General features: G+C 45.3%; 1 protein-coding gene across 2 annotated transcripts in view; it reads right to left on the reverse strand.

The window, feature by feature from the left end:
* The window catches only part of LOC141112267 (3-galactosyl-N-acetylglucosaminide 4-alpha-L-fucosyltransferase FUT3-like), a 236,468-nt gene that overhangs the window by 109,228 nt on the left and 112,656 nt on the right, over positions 1-14,584 (reverse strand). The window contains exon 1 of one of the 2 annotated variants that reach the window (XM_073604902.1): positions 2,723-2,848. The exons of the other annotated variant lie outside the window; for it this stretch is intronic. The gene's annotated coding sequence lies outside the window, so the exon portion shown is untranslated. Of the gene's footprint in view, positions 1-2,722; positions 2,849-14,584 lie in introns of those variants that run through there. 2 annotated transcript variants of the gene reach the window in all.

Consider the following 14,584-nt stretch of genomic DNA (forward strand, 5'->3'; position numbering starts at 1 on the left):
GGTGGTATTTGATCACCTCTGCGTTTTGTTTTTTTTTGCTTTGTTTTTTGTGCTGTGAACCAAAAAGTTGTTCAAAAGACAATTTTGAAAAAAAACAAAAAAAACAAAAACAATATCAATAACAATAAAAAAAAAATGTAAAAAAATCGCATTTCTTCATTAGTTTAGGCCAATATGTATTCTGCTACATATTTTTGGTAAAAAAAATCCCAATAGGCATATATTGATTGGTTTGCGCAAAAGTTATAGTGTCTACAAAATAGGGGATATTTTTATGGCTTTTTTTTTTCATTTGTAATGGCGGTGATGAGCGATTTTTAGCGGGAGGATTGCGACATTGCGTGATCAGTGCTAAAAATATGTACGGACACAATATAAATGACACTGGCAGGGAAGGGGTTAACATCAGGGGTGATCAAAGGGTTAGCAGTGTGTTTCTAACTGTGTGGGGGGGATGGGCTCACTGCATGGACACTCTGATCGTGTTCCTGATTAGCAGGAACACTAGATCAGAGTGCCCATGCCTGACAGCACAGTGGTCTGCTTGTTTACATCAGCAGACCGCCGTTCTGTCTCTGCAGGGATCGATCACGGGTGGCTGGTCGACATCGCTGATTGGCTCCCCCTGTGGCTCCGGTGGCACGCACCTGCTACCCAAGTAGCTATTGACAGAATCATGTACAGGTAATAGCGTTGCCTTGCCGCAGTATATGTATGGCAGGCGGTTGGGAAATTTAAACAGGCCCTGACTGGCCATAGGGCACACCAGGCATTTGCCCGGGGGGCCGGGGGGCACAGGCAGACCCGAGACAAAGTGGGGTTGACTCACATTGCTCACAGTCTGTGACTGTGGGTCACAGATCACCTGTGCCGTAGACTTGCAGAGTTGCAGTGGTGTGCTGAGTGCGCTCCCGCGCCCGACACTAGCTAGAACGGGGGTCACAAGCAGCCAACAGATAGATCACAGGCAGCCCTGTATTGCCAGTCCTTCCCCTAAGCCTTCGTCACTCTCCTCTTCGCTGGACAGCGGCCGGTATCACAGGGCTGGATGGGGGCAGGAGCTTCTGGAGTTAACTTTTCACATTAAACAGTAGGCAAATCTTTGCTGGGCGATCCTAGCAACCAATAACCAGCCTGGTAATGTGAGTAGTGTGTACTTTTGTTGGTTAAAAGTGTAATAAACATGTTCAGTTTATACCAGATTTGTATAGAAATTGTGTTGATTTTTCAAAACTTTAAATGTACAGAATATCGGCACCTGTTATCGGCCTGAAAGGTGGGAGATAATCGGTATCAGTATCGGCCCTGAAAAAACGATATTGGTCTATCCCTAGTGTGAATGAGCTCTAGATTGTAAGCCCTCATGAGAATTGTCCTCTGAACCCTCTTTGTATTTAATTGGATTGTAACTGCCTCCTTTAAAATTGTAAAGCACAATGCAAACTGTTGGCGCTATATATAACCTATATAACAATAATTTGGAACAAGCAGGCAGTAAGGGCTCATTCACATGAGCATTGGGCAGTAAAAGTAGACAGTTGAGCCATGCTTTTACCTCCCCTGACCAAGCACCTAAAGAAGGACATGCAGCTGCTCAGGGCTGTACACAAGACACAGTCGCAATGCTTTGCTTGGTGGCCATAGCAGAAATTAAACTGCATGTTGCTTTCGGTACCACCACCAAGCGCACCTTATTTAAGTGTAATGGGCTGTGCCACAACCACCCTGCAACCATGTACAATGCAGATATTGTCTGCTCACCACCTGTCAAACTTGGTGGGTTGTTTTTAAGAGGAGCAGCCTGCACATCAGGATGAGCCCTAAGTGAAGCACTTGTTTCTGGTAACTTACTTGAAAAACATACTGAAGTCACTGAATCTCAATGAAAAGCATTCTCATAAAGAGCTTCTTTTATAAATTCCTTTATGGTGGCTTCACACTGATCCGCTGAGCAGTTTACCCACGGTTTTTGTGCAAGTTAGCTACGCTTTCCTATAGACTTCCATTATGTCTTTCAGAAAGCGCACCAAAACTGCGGGACATAATAGAAGTCTATGGGAAAGCGCAGCCAACCATATAAAAACTGTGGGTACACTGTGCTGCACCCACACTGCGCCCAAAGCACAGTGGAGACAGTGTGAAAACGCCCTAAGATACTGCATTTTTCATCATTTGTTTTTTTTTGCTGTTCTTTTTTTGTTCCCTTTTTTGTCTTTATTTTCGTTACATTTATAATAATTGTGTTCTATAAAATATAGCATATTGCATTCAGAAAGGTTTCCATGCAGAAAAATCCTGACTACATGCTATAAAAACAAAGTTCGATTAGGGGTGTACAATTACGGGTGGATAAACTGCAATCTAAGTCTGGCCCCACACTATGCCATCTGATTGTACAATTTCTGTGCAACCTCCTGAAGATTTACTTAAATCATATAATATGAAGACAAACTTAAACAATGCTTTCAATTTGTATTCAGTCAGGCAGACTCTCGTACGACATAGTTGATGGGGTATTTAAGGGAGTTTGTATAATCAGATTGTACAATGTAGCATCACCTTTAGCATATCAGCAGGTTATGAGATTTTTTTAAGGTAATTAATTCATCCCTAGAAAATTGAAAAACAATCAATACATTAATTAACAATTATCTTTAAAATCATCATATGAGTAGGTCTTTGAAAAAAAGCTAAGAAAAGAGGAACTATAAGGGAACATTACCTGCATGTCTGGCTGTGAAGCTGCAGAGAAGACAAATGAAGCGTAAATGAACAAAGCAGGTCCTGCTTCAGGAAATTGAGCTCAAAAGACTGAAGTCCTGCCCCTCAACAAACACATAGGGAAATGGAGGAGAATGACAAAGAGCAGAATTTTTGTAGCACAAGTAGCATTTTATTTACCATGCAAAACATTAGACATACACATACAGGGTGCAAAGAGTGGAAATTAAAAGCATCATCCAAACTATGCTTATTCTAGGTCAGTGATCTAATAGAGAGACATGCAATTATTATTTTCAGAAGAAGGTTAGCATTGTGATAGACTCACCCGACACAAAGGCTTTTGAAGGGAACCGAATGCTGCCTCTCGCTAGAGCAGAGAGGTCGGAAGAGACTCCCCAAGTCGGAAGAGACCTCCAGAGCTGCCTAATAAATTACTTTAAAAAATGGTCTAATGTGTTTTTTTTATTGACACTTTTTTTCCCCTCAGGCAAATGGGAAGGGGTACGATGTACCCCATACTCATTCACATAGGGTAGGGGGCCAGGATCCCGGATTCCGATAAGCCCCCCGCCCGCAAACCTCGAAACCAACGGCCAGGGTTGTCAGGAAGAGGCCCTTGTCCTCATCAACATGGGGACAAGGTGCTTTGCGGTGGGGGGGCCGCAGGGCGCCCCCCAGCCCCAAAACACCAACCCCCCATGTTGAGGGCATGCGGCCTGGTACGGTTCGGGGGGGGGGGCGCTCGCTTGTCCCCACCCCCTTTCCTGACCGGCCGGGCTGCGTGCTCGGATAAGGGTCTGGTATGGATTTTGGGGGGACCCCCATGACGTTTTTTTCGGCGTAGGGGGTTCCCCTTAAAATCCATGCCAGATGAAGGACCTGGTATGCTCTTGGAGGGGGAACCCATGCCGTTTTTTTATTTAAAATTTGTCGTGGAGTTCCCCATCAAGATTCATACCAAACACAGTGCCTGGTATTGGCGGGGATCCAAGTCGGATCCCCGTTCATTGAAGTCAGACACGTCTCTGACTTCAAGTCGCAGGGCAAAGTCGGATCCAATGTAGGACGAGTGTCGCGTCGCACCAGTGTGAACCCGGCCTGATGGGATTAGCTAGGAGTCAGCTGTAACTCGTTAGCTAAACCATTGTGTGATTTTTTTGGGTAAATATTTCCTTCTCAAGTGTATAAAAGCCTTTATTCTTGTTCAAATAAACAGTTCTTATTCTGGTTTACTCCAAAACTGGTGTTGCCTAGTTCTTGGGGTAACTATAGCCAGATTCACTGATCTCGTGTTCCAGAGCTTAGGAAGCAATATACTGATGGAAGCACTTAAGCAGAGTGTGGGAAGCGGTTCCATCACAAGCATCAGCACCTTCAATATTTCCCTCAGGTTTCCTTTAAAGTGGACCTAATCTCAACTTTAGGTTTTTTTTATTATAAAAAAAAACCTGTCACAAAATAGAAAAAAAAATATATATATATATTTTTTTTTTTTTAAGTTTTGCTTTATATTTCTTGCTTTCACCAAAACTTACTGCCAAAGAAAAAACCCATATAAATTCTACTGTTGCTGATGATTACAGCGATACCATATATGTGTGTGTTATTAGTTATTTGTACTCCTATCAGAGCCCGAAATAATAGTGCACATTTTAACCACTTGTACTGCTGGCAGGCGGCTGCCCCAGGCTCAGTGACATGGGGCTCCGATAGCCAATCAGAGGCTATTACAGTGATGAAGTGATCAGGAACTGGGCCTCCCAGTTCCCAGACATTAGTACGAGACCCAGTGTTCTGTCAAAAGAGCCAACTCGTTAAAATCTCCAATTACGTTTCTTCCAGGGACTCTCCAGTAGCAGTATTTGCAGATTTGATGACTTGGCTGTTTTGACAGAACAACGGCAGCATATATACTACGGTACACGACGAGTTGGCTGTTTTGCCAGAACACCGCCTAAGGAGTAAAAAAAGGTGTCGCCGCCTTAGAGGCGATCATGTTCATGGTTACTAGCGGGCGCACTAACAATGTCTGCTCATTATATCGTGTACCATAGTGTATACGCTTGGCTGTTTTCTGTGAAAACAGCCAAATCATCGAAATCTGCAATATTACTGCTGCTGGAGTGTCACCGGAAGTGACGTAATTGGAGATTTTGACGAGTTGGCTTTTTTGACAGAACACCAGAGCAATCGGTGAGAGCTCAGGCTCTGTGCTGTGCTGTGACACTTTGCTACAATGTAAAGTAGTGAGTGTACAACTTGTACAACAGTGTAAATTTTTTGTTCCCTCAAAATGACTCAACACACAGCCATTAATGTCTAAACCAATGGCAACAAAAGTCAGTACACCCCTAACTGAAAATGTTCAAATTGGGCCCAAAGTGTCAATATTTTGTGTGACCACCATTATTTTCCAGCACTGCCTTAACCCTCTTGGGCATAGAGTTCACCAGTGCTTCACAGGTTGCCACTGGAGTCCTCTTCAACTCCTCCATGATGACATTGCGGAGCTGGTGGATTTTAGAGACCTTGCGCTCCTCCACCTTCTGTTTGAGGATGCCCCACAAATGCTCAATAGGGTTTAGGTCTGGAGTCATGCTTGACCAGTCCATCACCTTTACCCTCAGCTTCTTTAGCAAGGCAGTGGTTATCTTAGAGGTGTCCTTGGGGTCATTATCATGTTGGAATACTGCCCTGCGGCCCAGTCTCTGAGGGGAGGGGATCATGCTCTGCTTCAGTATGTCACAGTACATATTGGCATTCATGGTTCTCTCAATGAACTGTAGCTCCCCAGTGCCGACAGCTCTCATGCAGCCCCAGACCATGACACTCCCACCACCATGCTTGACTGTACGCAAGACACACTTGTCTTTGTACTCCTCACCTGGTTGCCGCCACACGCGCTTGACACCATCTGAACAAAATAAGTTTATCTTGGTCTCATCAGACCACAGTACATGGCTCCAGTATTCCATGTCCTTAGTCAGCTTGTCTTTAGCAAACTGTTTGCAGGTTTTCTTGTGCATCATCTTTAGAATAGACTTCCTTCTGGGAAGACAGCCACGCAGACCAATTTGATGCAGTATGCGGCATATGGTCTAAGCACTGACAGGCTGACCCCCCACCCCTTCAACGTCTGCAGCAATGCTGGCAGCACTCATATGTCTATTTCCCAAACAGAAACTCTGGATATGGCGCTGAGCACATGCACTCAACTTCTTTGGTCAACCATGGCGAGGCCTGTTCTGAGTGGAATCTGTCCTGTTAAACTGCTGCGTGGTCTTGTCCACCATGCTGCAGCTCAGTTTCAGGGTCTTGGCAATCTTATAGCCTAGGCCATCTTTATGTAGAGCAACAATTCTTTTTTTCAGATCCTCAGAGAGTTCTTTGCCATGAGGTGCCATGTTAAACTTCCAGTGACCAGTATGAGAGAGTGAGAGCGATAACACCAGATTTAACACACCTGCTCCCCATTCACACCTGAGACCTTGTAACACTAATGAGTCACATGACACCAGGGAGGGAAAATGGCTAATTGGGCCCAATTTGGACATTTTCACCTGGGGGTGTACTCACTTTTGTTGCCAGCGGTTTAGACATTAATGGCTGTGTGTTGAGTTATTTTGAGAGGACAGCTAATTTACACTGTTATACAAGCTGTACACTAACTATTTTACATTGTAGCAAAGTGTCCTTTCTTCAGTGTTGTCCCATGAAAAGATATAATAAAATATTTACAAAAATGTGAGGGGTGTACTCACATTTGTGAGATACTGTAGTTACATTGGTCCAGCTTGGACCAATGTAACTATGTATATACCATACCTGTGGGATCCCTCTAGAAGCTGGAAATCATTGTAGTAGACACCGCTACTACAGTGATTTCCACTAGCCTCTGGGTCCCATGCCAAGAAACTGCCTTGCTGTATTGTATTGTAAATACAGGCGTTTGCCAACTCAGCTCGGGTGCCATTTAGAGATTGCTTTGCACTTAATAAATAAATGAAAAGTGTTCTCTTATTGGATGAGGATGACATCCCCGCTTTAAGTCATATTCTGGGTACCCATCCAGAGGAGCCTTGATTTTTGTAACTGGCCTTACCAAAGTTGCATTACAATGTTTCTTCCATCCTGAATCCATAATTACTCTTGGGAATGTCTTTTTGAATTTTCAAAATGTGATCAATGGCAGCCTCCATATTTTTGTCAGCAAAGGTTTGCTATAAATATACAGACATACACCATATTAACAAAAGAATTTGGATACCTGCCTTTACACGCACATCAACTTTAATGGGCATCCTAGTCTTAGTCCGTAGGGTTCAATATTGAGTTGGCCTACCCTTTGCAGCTATAAAAGCTTCAACTCTTCTGTGAAGGCTGTCCACAAGGTTTAGGAGTGTGCCTATAGGAATGCATGACCATTCTTACAGAAGCGCATTGGTGAGGTCAGGCACTGATGTGGACGAGAAGGCCTGGCTCGCAGTCTCCACTCTAATTCATCCCAAAGGTGTTCTATCGGGTTGAGGTAAGGATCAGTCAAATTCTTCCACCCAAACTCGCTCATCCATGTCTTTATGGACCTTGCTTGGTGCGCTGGTGCGCAGTAATGTTGGAACAGGAAGGGGTCATCCCCAAACTCTTCCCACAAAGTTGGGAGCATGAAATTGTCCAAAATGTCTTGGTATGCTGATACATTAAGAGTTCCCTTCACTGGAATTAGGGGCCAAGCCCAACCCCTGAAAAACAGCCTCACACCATAATCCTCCCTCCATCAAATGATTTGGACCAGTGCACAAAGCTAGGTCCATAAAGACATGGATGAGCGAGTTTGGGGTGGACGAACTTTGCTGGCCAGCACAGAGTCCTGACCTCAATCCGATAGAACACCTTTGGGATGAATTAGAGCGGAGACTGCGATCCAGGCCTTCTCGTCCAACATCAATGCCTTAAAGAAGGCCTAGTGCTCAGGGCACAGCGTACCCCTCGGGATTTTGAGGACAGACCAGGGGAGTATTTTTAAAAAAAATCCTTTATTAATACACAAAATCTTTATACAATGGAAGATATTAAAATCAATAATATTTTTACAAAATTAATTAATAAATAAATAAATAATATAATAATGGATGAACCACAATCACTACAAGAACTCCCACTGACTGGAGCAACCACTCCAGTCAGTATAAGGTCAGCCAACAGATGAGAGGGTGTGCCAGAGAACTTCCTGTCTTGGCAGGAGTAGGTATAGATCAATAGGTCTTAGCAGAAGACAAACACCAGCAATTGTCTGCTGCTAATACCTATTGATCTATACCTACTCCTGCCAAGACAGGAAGTTCTCTGGCACACCCTGACCTTATACTGACTGGAGCGGTTGATCCAGTCAGTGGGAGTTCCTGTAGTGATTGTGGTTCATCCATTTCTGACTTTCCATGCTTTCTGGTTTTGGCTATCACATTCAGCCACATATCCTTATTTCTGCACTGCAAGACACCAACTGTGCAGGCTACATCCACTCTGCCCTTCCCCTCTGTGTTTAGCAGTGATCAGCTCAGAAAATGTATGCTATAGATGACACAGAGCCTTTGAAGAAGGACAGTTAGTCTGAAACATGTCAGGCGTCATTCTATACAGCTACTTGTATCGGCCCGCTGCTATTTCACAGGGCAGTATTATCATGCTTGCAATTTTGTACAAATATTATTGATTTTAATATCTTCCATTGTATAAAGATTTTGTGTATTAATAAAGGAATTTTTTTAAAAATACTCCCCTGGTTGGTCCTCAAAATCCTGAGGGGTACGCTGTGCCCTGAGCACTAGGCCTTCTTTGATGTAACATTGGATTGGCCAGACCAGCCTATACACGCACTGCCATTCCATATCTATTTAACATCAGTGCCTTACTTCACAAATGCGCTTCTGGAAGAATGGTCAAACATTCCCATAGACACACTCCTAAACCTTGTGGCAGTGGCGGAAGTATAGGGGTGGCTGAGGTCGCCATGGCGACTGAGCCCCATGCTGCAGGGGGCCCTTGAGGGCCCCCCTGTTTATCTTGATAGGAGCGGGGCAGCTGAGATCGATCTCCCCGATCGTCAGCCGAACTGTAATCGGCACTGTGCGGGGAGCTTGTCACACTGATCTAAAGTGAAAGCACAGTGTGTGCTGTGCTCTTTGTCTCCCCCTACAGTGCAGTACCCGGCAGGAAGAGGTAAGGTAAAGCACTGCCCTTTTTGAAAAGGCTATCTGTATGTGTGTATGTGTGTGTTCTTATATGTGTGTTCATGTATGTGTATGTGTTTATGTGTGTATTTATATATGTATATGTGTTTGTGTGTGTATATACAGTATATGTGTGTGTGTATATTATGTGTGTGTTTATCTATGTGTGTATATTATGTGTGTGTTTAGTTGCAGTGGCGGCCCATGCATTAAGGGCGCACGGGCGCTGCTCCCTCTCTCCAACCACCACCCTCTATCACCAATAGATAGATTCATACATTGCATGAATCTATCTATGGCCGCCGCTGCCACCCCCTATTCAGGCGCCCAGCCCCTTTTGGGGAGCAGGGAACCTGAATTACAGCGGCGGGGGGTGTTTTTGAAGCACCGGATTAGAGCCATAGGCTCTAATAGGCATCAAAAAAGGTGACCTTACAGGCCACTCAGCTGTGTTAGAAAAGCGAATGACTATTTGCTTCCCTAACACTAAACTGCCTCTCCGCCAATCAGGTGCTCGGGTCTGTTACCCGTCACCTGATTGGCTGAAACGACAGGCGCCGCTATTGGATGCCTATCAGGAGGAGAGGACGGGAGATGAGGACAGCAGGAGACGCATGGAGGGCCCCACTCGTCGCAGTCACCCGCTGCCCCACCAAGACAGGGTAAGTGCCGATGTGCGGTCGGGGGTCACACTGGGGGCATTCAAGGGCACACTAGCAGCATTTGATGGGCACACTGGCAGTATTTGATGGGCACAGTGGCAGCATTTGATGGGCACACTGGCAGCGTTTGGCACAATGGCTGCAATTGATGGCACAGTGGCTGCGTTTGATGGAACACTGGCAGCATTCAATGGGCACAGTGGCAGCGTTTGATGGGCACAGTGGCAGCGTTTGATGGGCACACTGGCAGCGTTTGATGGGCATAGTGGCAGCGTTTGGCACAGTGGCAGCATTTAAGTGGCACAGTGGCAGCATTTGATAGCACAGTGGCAGCGTTTGATGAGCACAGTGGCTGCGTTTGATGACACACTGGCAGCATTTAAGTGGCACAGTGGCAGCGTTTGATGGGCACAGTGGCAGCAATTGATGGCACAGTGGCAGCAATTGATGGCACAGTGGCTGCAATTGATAGCACAGTGGCAGCGTTTGATGAGCACAGTGGCTGCGTTTGATGGCACACTGGCAGCATTTAAGTGGCACAGTGGCAGCGTTTGATGGGCACAGTGGCAGCAATTGATGGCACAGTGGCAGCAATTGATGGCACAGTGGCTGCAATTGATAGCACAGTGGCAGCGTTTGATGGGCACAGTGGCTGCATTTGATTTTTTTTCAAAAAATGTTTGCGCCCCCCAAAAAATATTTGAGCACCAGCCGCCACTGTTAAGATGTATGTATGCACATTTTATGTATGCACGTTTAATCCTGACACCCTATATGTGTACAATCAGGACTGATTTTTTTTTTCTTGCTCGTTCAAAGTACCAGCAACAAAATGCTGTTCCTCTGAAAAGCGATCCATGCTCAGATCACTTTTCAGAGGCATTTGACAGCCGGTAAAGAGGCAATATGTTGCCTCCTGACCACCTGTTTTAACCCCTTAAAGTGATTGTAAAGGTTTTTTTTTTTTAAATAACAAACATGTCATACCTTCATCGTGCAGTTAGTTTTGCACAGAGTGGCCCAGAACACCGACTTATGGAGTCCCTCGGCGGCTCTCGCGGCTCCTCCTCTTATCAGACATCCCCCTAGGAAAAGCGCTGTCCAGGGGTCAGGGGGGCCCTTCATGATCTCTTGCATCGGGGCCCTGAAGGTTTTAGTTACGCCACTGCCTTGTGGACAGCCTTCCCAGAAGAGTTGAAGATGTTATAGCTGCAAAGGGAGGGCCATCGCAATATTGAACCCTATGGACTAAGACTGGGATGCCATTAAAGTCCATGTGCGTGTAAAGGCAGGCGTCCCATTTCTTTTGATAATATAGTGTATATACAGTTGACAAGGATATTCAGAGATACATCCATTTTTCACCACAAAGCCTGTAGTAGCTCTGCATTGTGGGTGATAACATCAGCAGAGTCCATATTTACTGATTAAAAATGCTGCTGACACCAGAGCCACCTCAAACCAGAGAGTCGGGGATCTGTATATCACAGTAGACATGCCCATTCTAATAATCCAATTCTAGTGCTTCTCTAATTATTGTTTGCACTTATATAGAACAAAACACTGAAATCCCCTGTCTATTATGTGTTTTCCATGCTCTCATGTTTGCACAATATTATGTACTATTTACCAAACATGCAGCACAAAAAGAATCACACACGTGGAAAGCTTGCTACAAATTTCACTATAGTTAGCCATGATGTTTAGACTTATTTTGTCGTTTGGACTCTCCAAAGAGTTGAGTACTGGATGTAAAATTCAGAGTTAGGACTGCAGATAATACTGGGGTGCAGTAAAGTGGCTCTGCAGCATGTATTTGCAAATGTGTGCTAACTAAACCCCTGTTTTTAATACATACTGTTATAAAGGATAATTCAGTTGGTTGCAACCTGGTTGGTAAGTTGAGATGGGAATTTTCCTTGGTTTTAACATGCGTCATCCTTCCATGTGCTCCTTGCTGCAAAGGCCAGCTATAGGTGGGGGCAGTGGCCATTTGTTTGTACTGTTGGAATACTGGTGAGGGGACATACTGCACACTTTTGCTGCCATTGGGCTATATGCTGGTTGTCCAGTTCACCCCTGTGCCTTTGAGGGGTGGGCTCTCTCCAGACTCACCTGCCCTCTGTCTATCCATTATAAGGCATGTGTTTCTACAATGAAGGCTCTCAAAATACTGCAGATAATACTGGGGTGGCGTGAAGCGGCTCTGCAGCTTATGCATGTATTTACAAATTTGTGCAAACTAAACCCCTGTTTTTGCACATACTGTTAGGCAGGATAATTTGGTTGGTTGCAGACTGTCAGTAAGTTGAGCTGGGAATTTTCTTTGGTTTTACTGGATGTAATACTTTTATTTTATTTGTACCAACTGTTTTTTTTTTTTGTTATGGACAAAGTCTCAAGATCAACTCTTTTCTTCAGGTCAAAGCAGGGGAAAGTGGATCTTTCAAATACCTGTACTCAGCTGTATATTGCAGAAGGGCTAATGCCGGGTTCACACTGGTGCGAAAAACACACCGACACTGGGAGCTCATGTCGCATGACGTGTGAAAATCAATGTTTCTCTATGAGAGCCGTCTTAACTGGTCCGACTTTGAAAATGCTCCCTGCACTACTTTGGTCCGACTTTGATCCTACTTCAGCCCATTGAATATCACTGAATTCGGATCAAAGTCGGATCGCGATCTTAACTGATCCGACTTTGGCATGTGATTTGTGCTCTGATGATCTTGAAGGGGAACTCCACGCCAAATTAAAAAAAAAAAAAAGGCATGGCTTCCCACTCCAAGACCATACCAGGTCCTTCAGTCTGGTATGGATTTTAAGGGGAACCCCCACGCCAAAAAGACGGCATGGGGGTCCTCCCATAATCTATACCAGACCCTTATCCGAGCACACAGCCCGGCAGGTCAAGAAAGGAGGTGGGGACGAGCGAGTGCCCCCTCTCCTGAATGGTACCAGGCTGCATGCCCTCAACATGGGGGAGGTGGGTGCTTTGGGACAGGGGGGGCATGTTGGGTGGTGATGTCATAAAGGGGTGGGGCCTCCGGATGACTTCAGCCGGGGACCCCGCCCCATGTCAATATAAGTATATGGCACACCGCGCACCCAGCATTAGTGCGGGAGAGAGCGTCGAGTCAACATCAGGAGAAGAACAGAAGAAGAAGACAGCGGACAGAGAGAGAAGAACTGGAGAGGGCTAGAAGACATCAGCGGAGAAGACCCGGAGAGGGGAGAAGAAATCGGAAGCGACGCCGGAGCTGCCTCAATAAATTAATTTAACCACTTCAGCCCTGGAAGAATTTACCCCCTTCCTGATCGGGCCATTTTTTGCGATACCGCACTGCATCGGTTGTGCAACATTGTACCCAAACAAAATCTATATCCTTTTTTTCCCACAAATAGAGCTTTCTTTTAGTGGTATCTGATCCCCTCTACGTTTTTTATTTTTTGTGCTATAAACAAAAAAAGAGCGACAATTTAAAAAAAAAAAACACAATATTTTTTACTTTTTGCTATAATAAATATCCCAAATGTATCCTTCTACATATTTTTGGTAAAAAAAATCACAAGAAGCGTATATTGATTGGTTTGCGCAAAAGTTATAGAGCCTACAAAATAGGCCATTGATTTATGGCATTTGTATTATTTTTTAATTTTTTACTAGTAATGGCGGTGATCTGCGACATTGCAGCGGACAGATCGGACACTTTTAACACTTTTTTGAAACCATTGACATTTATGCAGCGATTAGTGCTATAAATAGCCACTGATTACTGTATAAATGTCACTGGCAGGGAAGGAGTTAACACCAGGGGGCGATCAATGGGTTAAATGTGTTCCCTCACTGTGTGTTCTAACTGTGGGGGCATGGGACTGACTGGGGGAGGAGACCGATCGGTGTTCCTATATACTAGGAACACACGATCTGTCTCCTCTCCCCTGATAGAACGTGGATTTGTGTGTTTACACACACAGATCCCTGTTCCTACTCTGTCAGGAGTGATCACGGGTGTCCCGGGTACGCGCATCTGCTCCTCAGATACGCAGTGGGTACACGCGCACACCTTAAATCGGCCGCCATACAGCTACGGCGATTTGCGCAGGGGAGCCATTCTGCTGCCATTTGACGGTAGGCGGTCAGCATGTAGTTAAAAACCTGTGTACTGCATTTTATTTTTGACACTTTTTTTAGGTGAATGGGTAGGGGTACAATGTACCCCATACTCATTCACATAGGGTGGGGGGCCAGGATCTGGGGCACCTTTTATTAAAAGGGGCTTCCAGATTCTGATAAGCCCCCATCCACAGACCCCGACAACCAATGGCCAGGGTTGTAGGGAAGAGGCCCTTGTCCTCATCAACATGGGGGCAAGGTGTTTTGGGGCGGGGGGCGCATATTAAGGGCATGCGGCCTGGTATAGTTCAGGAGGGGATGGGGGGGCGCTCGCTCGTCCCCACCCCCTTTCCTGACCTGCTGGGCTGCGTGCTCGGATAAGGGTCTGGTATGGATTTTGAGGGGGACCCCAAGTCGTTTTTTTCGGTGTGGGAGGTTCCACTTAAAATCCATGCCAGACCGAAAGGTCTGGTATGGTCTTGAAGGGGAACCCATGCCTTTTTTTTTTTTCATTTTTTGCGTGGAGTTCCCTCTAAATATTCATACCAGACACAGTACCTGGTATTGTTGGGGATCAAAGTCTGATGCCCGTTCATTAAAGTTGGACGGATGTCGGACTTCAAGTCGCAGGGCAAAGTCAGATCCACAGTCGTACGACTGTCATGTCGTACCAGTCTGAACCCGGCCTAAGGTGTCCTTTTATGAAAGTGCGGTAAAATACCGCTTTTCAGTTCTCAGGCATTCTCAGAGGAGATCGCTCTCCTCTGAGTGCCTGTTTATGAAAGTGTGTAGATCGCTTCTCATGTTGAGTTGAGGAGCGATCTACAAACGCCGGGAACTCCTGAGAATGGCTC

The sequence above is a fragment of the Aquarana catesbeiana genome, linkage group LG11 (assembly GCF_042186555.1).
Source record: "Aquarana catesbeiana isolate 2022-GZ linkage group LG11, ASM4218655v1, whole genome shotgun sequence".
NCBI lineage: Eukaryota > Metazoa > Chordata > Amphibia > Anura > Ranidae > Aquarana > Aquarana catesbeiana.